This window comes from Oncorhynchus gorbuscha, linkage group LG18, assembly GCF_021184085.1.
Source record: "Oncorhynchus gorbuscha isolate QuinsamMale2020 ecotype Even-year linkage group LG18, OgorEven_v1.0, whole genome shotgun sequence".
In the NCBI taxonomy this organism is placed as follows: domain Eukaryota; kingdom Metazoa; phylum Chordata; class Actinopteri; order Salmoniformes; family Salmonidae; genus Oncorhynchus; species Oncorhynchus gorbuscha.
Window position 1 is genome coordinate 37,399,150 of NC_060190.1, and position 9,986 is coordinate 37,409,135.

Here is a 9,986-nt window from a genome sequence, read left to right on the forward strand (position 1 = left end):
CCGGCAGTACACTCCACCCACTTCTCCCAGACCTCTCTTGCCAGTTTGTCTCTCTTGCAGGTCTTGACGGTGTTTGAGGGAATCAGTTTGAGAACGGCGAGGAGCAGAATTGCTAATCGTGTTCAGATAATGACTAGCTATGTGGGATACAAGGTGATTCTGCTCAAAGTGGAATGAAGTTGACCTCAAACCCACACAGAGCGGAATAAATACAATTCCTGAGACAGCAGGATGCATTCATATGTTGGGAGTTTATTAGAGTGGATTTGACATGTTAAATGGAGCTGATGTTAGAATAGGACATGACAACAGTGGCCCTAACAACCACATAACCTTCAGACCCAGCTCCTTCATTAATAAGGGGAATTCTGGTTTCTTAGGCCCAGTTGCAGCACTTGCAGCTGGCGTCGAACACCAGGCCGGCAGCACACTGCTGGTCGTAGGTCTTGCCCTGGCTACAATTGTAGAAGTGGTTGGAATTGGTGGGGTCAGGGTATATTCCGTCAGCCTTCCCAGCGCAGAAGCCAGATCCGCTGCTACTACTGCCACCGCCACTGCTGCCACCGCTGCTGCTGCCACCTTGACCGCCGGGCTGTGGGGGGGTTAAGTGGGTGCTGGGTAGGGGTCACTGGGGCGATGGGGACCGTACGGGCGGCACAACCTGGGAGAGATGGAGGACATAGGAGTGGGGGAAGGGGTTTGAGATAATTTGAGATAATTTCAACAACATTTCTACTACTATTTGAGAGAGTGATAGAGAGGATTGCTGTTGAATGTTTGTGTGCATGCAGGCATGCATGTGTCTGTGTCACTCACCGGCTCCGGTTCCCAGTCCAGACTTGAGGGTGTTGATCAGTGGGTATCTGCCCTGTCCACAGAAGGTTCCAGAGAAGTCATCCAGATCCAGACTCCACACCATGGCTCCCCCGAAGCCAGTTTTCTTCAGCCACTCGATCTGTAAGGGAGACAGAGAGGGGAGAGGAGGGTTTACTTGACAGGGTGAAATTGGATAAGTATGTATAGGTGATAGAACTTCATCAATTGCCCTATGTTGCTCAGTTGGTAGGGAATGGAGCTTTCAATGACAGGATGGTGGATTCGATTCTCGCTGGGGTCACCTATAACAAAATGTATGCACTCACTACTGTAAATCAGGAAGATAAAAGCTACTGTTTAATTCCATATATTATTAGGCTTATTGTAACAGAGTAGGATGCTACGCCATTACCACCTAGTTATATATTTCCTCCAACAGACAAACACCCCCACAAACACAGACCTTGTCCTGGAAACTCTTGACGTTGTCATATCCAACCCAGATGTTCTGCTGGGTGTAGGCGTAGGGCACCATCTGGGCAGAGTCCCAGGCCTGGGTAGCTCCCTGCTTCAGTAAGGTGCAGATCTAATGACACACACACACACGTTAGGGTTGGAAGTTGCATGATTCAGGAAGCTGCAGATGTAATCACTCAAAAACATACACAGGGTTTGTGTCCAAAATGACACCCTGTTCCCCAGGACAATACCTTTGACAAGAGCACACAAGTAGTGCACCGTGTAGGGATTGGAATAGGGTGTAATTTCGGACCTATCTTAATCGTGTGTCAATTACCTCATAGTAGGCCAGGAAGCCAGACTGCCTGGTGAATGGTCCGGCCGGGCCAGGGCCATTGGCGGGAGCGCCCACTGCAGTGTTAGAGCCACTGGCCAGCTGGAAGGTGTGGCCGTAGGTGGGGAATCCAACCAGGAGCTTCTCAGCAGGGGCACCACTGCTCTTCCAGTACTTCATAGCATAGTCCTGAGAACACACACAGTATGTGGTAGTGAGAACACTGGAGAAAGAATAATTATTAAGAATTGTGGAATTCCCTCTCAGCTCAAAACTAAATAGGCAGGAAGATATAGATGAGCCGAGGATGAAAGAGAGGAAGAGATGAGCACGGAGAGAGAGACTCACCACATCGAAGTAGATGTAATCTCCCTGATCAGATGGTCCTCTGTAGAGAGGGCTGTTTTCTCCAGTGTTGTGTTCCCAAGATCCATGAAAGTCATAGGTCATCACATGCAGATAGTCCAACACCCTGAGAGGGAGAGGGATAGAGAGAGAGAGAGAGAGAGAGAGAGAGAGAGAGAGAGGGAGAGAGAGGGAGAGAAAGAAAGGAGAGAAAGAGAGTTTCCAATATGCCAAGAAATATTTGATAGATCATGTATGTTTTAATGTACAAATCTTTCCTAAGAACTAATATATGAATGAGATCCAGTGTGAATGTACTGACGATCCAATCTCGGCGATCTGGTATCCAGAGTCGATGGTTCCCTTTCCGGCAGAAACAGCTGCAGTCAGCATCAGACGAGGAAGGTTGGTGTTCTTTCCTTCAGCCTCAAAGGCAGCCATCAGCTCCTAGAGGGAGACAGTGCACAGAGGGATGTTTGTGTTCATGTGGGTGTTCAAGCGATCATTCTTGCCTGTGTGCTCATTTGTGTGTGCATGAACTATTTTGTGTGTGTTTGTGTATGTGTGATTGTTAATCTGCGTGTGTGTGTGTTTATTCATGTTTGTTGATTCGTGTGTGTGTGTGTTTATTCATGTTTGTTGATTTGTGTGTGTGTGTGTGTGTGTGTGTGTGTGTGTGTGTGTGTGTGTGTGTGTGTGTGTGTGTGTGTGTGTGTGTGTGTGTGTGTGTGTGTGTGTGTGTGTGTGTGTGTGTGTTTGAGTCTAACCTGCAGCAAGGTGGTGAATCTGGCCTTGTCTGCGGGTGGGGAGCCTCTGGATCCGGGATACTCCCAGTCAATGTCCAGGCCTTCAAACTGGTACTGCCTCAGGAACTTGATAACGCTGCTGATGAACGTCTGGCGGTTGGCTGCACTGGACACCATTGCTGTGAACCTGGGTACACACACACAGCTCAGACACAGGGTGTGTGTGTAAATGTGTGTGTGCACTTGCATGTTTATATGCATCTCCACTTACGGCTGAGTGCCAAAATTCCATCCTCCAATGGCCAGCAGAGTCTTCAGGTTGCTGTTCCTGTTACCAAATACAAGACTTAGGGTTATTACTGGCCTAGGTGTGCATGTGTGCACCACGGGAGGCTGCTGAGCGGAAGAAAGCTCATAAAAATGTCTGGGATGGTGGAATGGAATGGCATCAAACACATAGAAACAATGTGTTTCACATATTTGATACCATTCCACTAATTCTGCTCCAGCTCTTACCACGAGCCCGTCCTGCACACTTAAGGTGCCACAAACCTCCTGTGGTGTGTACATGCCTGAATGAGAAAGTGTTTGCCTGCATTTGTCTATGTGTGTGCGTGCCTGCATGCATGCATGCGTATGTGCATGTGTGCATGCCTGCTTGAGTGTGTGTTTGTGTGTGAGTGTTTGTGCATGTGTGTGTCTCTCTCTCACTGGTTCTTGAGTGCCTGGAACTGTCCGTAGAGTTTCTCATCGTCCCATTCGTAGGTCTTGATCTCGTTGTTGGCCATGCCGGCAAAGGCATAGATCAGATGGTCACAGAGACAGGGGTCCACGTTGGTGGGGAAATACTTGCCTGCTCCTGGCCGGTACTGGCCCCAGTTAGTGAAATAACAGGATAGGATGTAGGAGGATCCTATGGAAGGGTAGTAGTAATGTTAGAGTTTGAGTTTTAGAGTCATGGTTGTCATGCTCTGTAAGTTGAGTTATTGTTCTCTGATTGGCTACTTATCTAGCTGCTGGCTAAATGTAAATTAAATGTACTTAAAACTTACCTAGCTGTGCATGCAGCAGGAGAGCCAGTCCTAGAGAGGGAGAAAAGGAGAATGGTGAGAGAAAGCGAGAGAGACAGAAGTAAAGAAAGGAGAAAGAAAAAGGGAGAGATTTTATGTTACATTAAACTTTTTTTAAAGTCAACATAATTCAGAACTGTAATGATCATGATATAAAGTGCAGTTCTTCCCCTCAGACATGAATATAGATGGGTCATGGTGCTGGCAACCTCAGTCCTTAGAAACAGACATTGAACACAGTAGCATTGACAAAATGCATAGCTAGAGGACATTTGTCAGTGGCCAATTCTCTCCACAGGGAGCCAAAGCCTTAGCATAGAGCATAGTATGTCTGAATATTGCTAATTTTAATTACAATGAAAATGTAAATAACATGTTTGAAATAAAGAGCAATAGTACAGGTATAAGCTAAATAAGCCAAAATAAATTCCACTTACCAACGGAGATGAGTAGTTTGCCCATGGTTGCTCTGTACATTGCTCCATGGGCTGCTGAACCCTTTTATACTCTCAACGACCACTCCTATCTCACTCATAACTCTTGGACTTTCCCATTCCACAGCAAAACTCAATCAGCCTCAGTCACTTGTTTGAACAAGGGTTTCAACTGCCTTAACAAAAACACTGATAAACTTCATATGTCCTTGTTTTAAGACATGATAAGCTGACGATTAACAAAGCAAGTCTGTTTTGGGTTGTAATCATTTGGTGAAAGTGACACTGAAATGGATCATTTGGTGAAACCATAGAGATGGGTGCATTGGTCACCCTTTAGCCTCTTCAGTACAGCCCCTACAACTAGCCCCTGCATCCTAGCTAGCACCTTTCTCCTACCACCAAACCCCGTATATACTTGTGGAGATTGCTTATTGTTCCTCTATATATTTTTATATTTATATATTCTTATTCCAATCCTTTACTTAGATGTATGTGTATTAGGTAGTTGTTGTGGAATTGTTAGATAACTTGTTAGATATTGCTGCACTGTCAGAAATAGAAGCATTTTGCTACACTAACAATAACATATGCGAACTATGTGTATGTGACCAATACATTATAATTTGATTGAGATTGACCTTGAAATGGGATAGATGTAAAGAATATGGTGACCATTCTATCAAGTCAAGCGCAAGGTTGAGATGTCCCCATAATTAATTGATCTATCTTTTGTTTCAGTAGTACTAGCAGTGGACTGAAGGTTGGGAAGTGAGAGATATTGTTATCCACGTCGGCACCAACGATGTTAGGATGAAACAGTCAGAGGTCACCAAGGGCAACATAGCTTCAGCGTGTAAATCAGCTAGAAAGATGTGTCAGCATAGAGTAATTGTCTCTGGCCCCCTCCCAGTTAGGGGGAGTGATGAGCTCCACAGCAGATTCTCACAACTCAATCGTTGATTGAAAACTGTTTTCTGCCCCTCCCAAAATGTAGAAATGATAGAGAATTGGCCCTCTTTCTGGGACTCACCCACAAACAGGACCAAGCCTGACCTGCTGAGGAGTGACGGACTCCATCCTAGCTGGAGGGGTGCTCTCATCTTATCTACAAACATAGACAGGGATCTAACTCCTCTAGCTCCAGAATGAAATAGGGTGCAGGCCAGGTAGCATGCTGTTAGCCAGCCTGCTAGCTTAGTGGAGTCTGCCACTAGCAGTCAGTGTAGTCAGCTCAGCTATCCCCATTGAGACCGTGTCTGTGCCTCGACCTAGGCTGGGCAAAACTAAACACGGCGGTGTTCGCCTTAGCAATCTCACTAGAATAAAGACCTCCTCCATTCCTGACATTATTGAAAGAGATCATGATACCTCACATCTCAAAATAGGGCTACTTAATGTTAGATCCCTCACTTCAAAGGCAGTTATAGTCAATGAACTAATCACTGATCATAATCTTGATGTGATTGGCCTGACTGAAACATGGATGAATTTACTGTGTTAAATGAGGCCTCACCTCCTGGTTACACTAGTGACCATATCCCCCGTGCATCCCGCAAAGGCGGAGGTGTTGCTAAACATTTACGACAGCAAATTTCAATTTACCAAAAAAAAATGAAGTTTTGTCTTTTGAGCTTCTAGTCATGAAATCTATGCAGCCTACTCAATCACTTTACCTACTGATTTACAGGCCTCCTGAGCAGGCCTCCTGAGCCATATACAGCATTCCTCACTGAGTTCCCTGAATTTCTATCGGACCTTGTGGTCATAGCAGATAATATTCTAAGTTTTGGTGGTTTTAATATTCACATGGAAATGTCCACAGACCCACTCCAAAAGGCTTTCGGAGGCATCATCGACTCAGTGGGTTTTGTCCAACATGTCTCTGGACCTACTCACTGTCACAGTCATACTCTGGACCTAGTTTTGTCCCATGGAATAAATGTTGTGGATCTTAATGTTTTTCCTCATAATCCTGGACTATCCGACCACCATTTTATTACGTTTGCAATCACAACAAATCATCTGCTCAGACCCCAACCAAGAAGCATCAAAAGTCATGCTATAAATTTTCAGACAACACAAAGATTCCTTGATGCACTTCCAGACTCCGTCTGCCTACCCAATGACCTCAGAGGACAAAAATCAAAAACCACCTAACTGAGGAACTTAATTTAACCTTGCGCAATACCCTAGATGCAGTTGCACCCCTAAAAAGTAAAAGCATTTGTCCTAAGAAACTAGATTCCTGGTATACAGAAAATGCCCGAGCTCTGAAGCAAGCTTCCAGAAAATTGGAACGGAAATGGCGCCACAGAAAACTGAAGTCTTCCGACTAGCTTGGAAAGACAGTACCATGCAGTATCGAAGAGCCCTCACTGCTGCTCGATCATCCTATTTTTCCAACCTAATTGAGGAAAATAAGAATAATCCTAAATTTATTTTTGATACTGTCGCAAAGCAAACTGAAAAGCAGAAGTCCCCAAGTGAGTATGGCTTCCACTTCAGCAGTTATAAATTCATGAACTTCTTTAAGGAAAAGATCATGATCATTAGAAAGCAAATTACGGAGTCCTCTTTTATATCTGCGTATTCCTCCGAAGCTCAGTTGTCCTGAGTCTGCCCAACTCTGCCAGGATCTAGGATCAAGAGAGACACTCAAGTATTTTAGTACCATATCTCTTGACACAATGATAAAAATAATCTTGGCCTCTAAACCTTCAAGCTGCATACTGGACCCTATTCCAACTGAACTACTGAAATAGCTGCTTCCTGTGCTTGGTCCTTCTATGTTGAACATAACAAACGGCTCTCTATCCACCGGATGTGTACCAAACTCACTAAAAGTGGCAGTATTAAAGCCTCTCTTGAAATAGCCAAACCTTGACCCAGAAAATATAAAAAACGATCAACAATTTTGGAAAAAGCTGTTGCGCAGCAACTCACTGCCTTCCTGAAGAAAAACAATGTGTACGAAATGCTTCAGTCTGGTTTTAGACCCCATCATAGCACTGAGACTGCATTTGTGAAGGTGGTAAATTACCTTTTAATGGCATCAGACCGAGGCTCTGCATCTGTCCTCGTGCTCCTAGACCTTAGTGCTGCTTTTGATACCATCGATCACCACATTCTTTTGGAGAGATTGGAAACCCAAATTGGTCTACAAGGACCAGTTCTGGCCTGGTTTAGATCTTATCTGTCAGAAAGATATCAGTTTGTCTCTGTGAATGGTTTGTCCTCTGACAAATCAACTGTAAATTTGGGGTTTCTTAGGACCACTATTATTTTCACTATATATTTTACCTCTTGGGGATGTCATTCGAAAACATAATGTTAACTTTCACTGCTATGCAGATGACACACAGCTGTACATTTCAATGAAACATGGTGAAGCCCCAAAATTGCCCTCACTAGAAGCCTGTGTTTCAGACATAAGGAGTGGATGGCTGCAAACCTTCTACTTTTAAACTCGGACAAAACAGAGATGCTTGTTCTAGGTCCCAATAAACAAAGAGATCTTTTGTTGAATCTGACAATTAATCTTGATGGTTGTACAGTCGTTTCAAATAAAACTATGAAGGACCTCGGCGTTACTCTGGAAACCTGATCTCTCTTTTAATGACCATATCAAGACTGTTTCAAGGACAGCTATTTTCCATCTATGTAATATTTAAAAACTCCAAAACTTTCTGTCCAAAAAATTATGCAGAAAAATGAATCCATGCTTTTGTTACTTATAGGTTAGATTACTGCAATGCTCTACTTTCCGGCTACCCGCATAAAGCACTAAATAAACTTCAGTTAGTGCTAAATACAGCTGCTAGAATCCTGACTGGAACCAAAAAAAATGATCATATTACTCCAGTGCTAGCTCCCTACACTGGCTTCCTGTCAAGGAAAGGGATGATTTCAAGGTTTTACTGCTAACCTTCAAAGCATTACATGGGCTTGCTCCTACCTATCTTTCCGATTTGGTCCTGCCGTACATATCCACAAGTACGCTACGGTCACAAGACGTAGGCCTCCTAATTTTCCATAGATTTTCTAAGCAAACAGCAGGAAGCAGAGCTTTCTCTTATAGAGCTGTCTACCCATGTGGGAGTCGCAGACTCGGTCTCAACCTTTAAGTCTTTACTGAAGACTCATCTCTTCAGTGGGTCATATGATTGAGTGTAGTCTGGCCCAAAAGTGTGAAAGTGAACGGAAAGGTTCTGCAGCAACGAACCACCCTTGCTGTCTCTGCCTGGGTTGTGCCTTGGCGGAGATCTTTGTGGGCTATACTCATCTTGTCTCAAGATGGTAAGTTGGTGGTTGAAGATATCCCTCTAGTGGTGTGGGGGCTGTGCTTTGGCAAAGTGGGTTGGGTTATATCCCTCCTGTTTGGCCCTGTCCGGGGGTATCATCGGATTGGGCCACAGTGTCTCCTGACCCCTCCTGTCTCAGCCTCCAGTATTTATGCTGCAGTAGATTATGTGTCGGGGGCTAGGGTCAGTTTGTTATATCTGGAGTACTTTACCTGTCTTTTCTGGTGTCCTGTGTGAATGTAAGTATGCTCTCTCTAATTCTCTCTTTCTCTCTTTCTTTCTCTCTCTCGGAGGACCTGAGCCCTATGGCCATGCCTCAGGACTTCCTGGTATGATGACTCCTTGCTTTCCCCAGTCCACCTGGCCGTGCTGCTGCTCCAGTTTCAACTGTTCTGCCTGCGGCTTTGGAACCCTGACCTGTTCACCGGACGTGCTACCTGTCCCAGATCTGCTGTTTTCAACTCTCTAGAGACAGCAGGAGCGGTAGCAGGACTCTTAATGATCGGCTATGAAAATCCAACTGACATTTACTCCTGATGTGTGGACCTGTTGCACCTTCGACAACTACTGTGATTATTATTATTTGACCATGCCGGTCATTTATAAACATTTGAACATCTTGGCCATGATCTGTTCTAATTTCCACCCGGCACAGCCAGAAGAGGACCTGCCACCACTCATAACTTGGTTCCTCTCTAGGTTTGTTCCTAGGTTTTGGCCTTTCTAGGGAGTTTTTCCTAGCTACTGTGCTTCTACACCTGCATTGCTTGCTGTTTGCGGTTTTAGGCTGTGTTGCTGTACATCACTTTGAGATATCAGCTGATGTAATTTTTGGTTTATTTTAAATGACACCGAAAAAACAACATAATACAAAAACAACAGTAAATCTACATGCAGTGCAGAAAGCAACTACACACAAACATAGTCAAGATCCCACAAACTAAAAGTGGAAAAAAGGCTGCGTAAGTATGATCCCCAATCAGAGACATCGATAGACAGCTGCCTCTGATTGGGAACCATACCCGGCCAACAAAGAAATAGAAAAACTAGAATGCCCACCCAAATCACACCATGATCTAACCAAATAGAGAAATAAAAAGGCTCTCTCAGATCAGGGTGTGACAACTAGAGGGTAAGGGGCAAAGGGTCTATTTAAAATTGAACATCAGGCTTGAGACAGATGTCACGTTCTGTATGGTCAGGGCATGAGTTGGGTGGGTTGTCTATGTTCGTTTTTCTATGATTTGGGATTGCTGTGTTTGGCCTTGTATGGTTCTCAATCTTAGGTAGCCTGGTTTCACTTTAGAATTGTGGGTGTTTGTTTTCAGTGTCAGTGTTTGGTCCACACGGTACTGTTTCGGTTTAGTTATTTCACGTTGTCGTTTATTGTTTTTGTTTCAGTGTTCACGTTTCTTATTAAATATCAAGATGAACACTTCCCAGGCTGCGCTTTGGTCCTATCCTTCATCCAACAGCCG

At 44.4% G+C, this 9,986-nt stretch overlaps 1 pseudogene; it reads right to left on the reverse strand.

Annotated features, from left to right (window-relative positions):
• Positions 1–361: 361 nt before the first annotated feature.
• Positions 362–4,232, reverse strand: LOC124003584 (annotated as a pseudogene).
• Between the last annotated feature and the right edge of the window lie 5,754 nt (positions 4,233–9,986).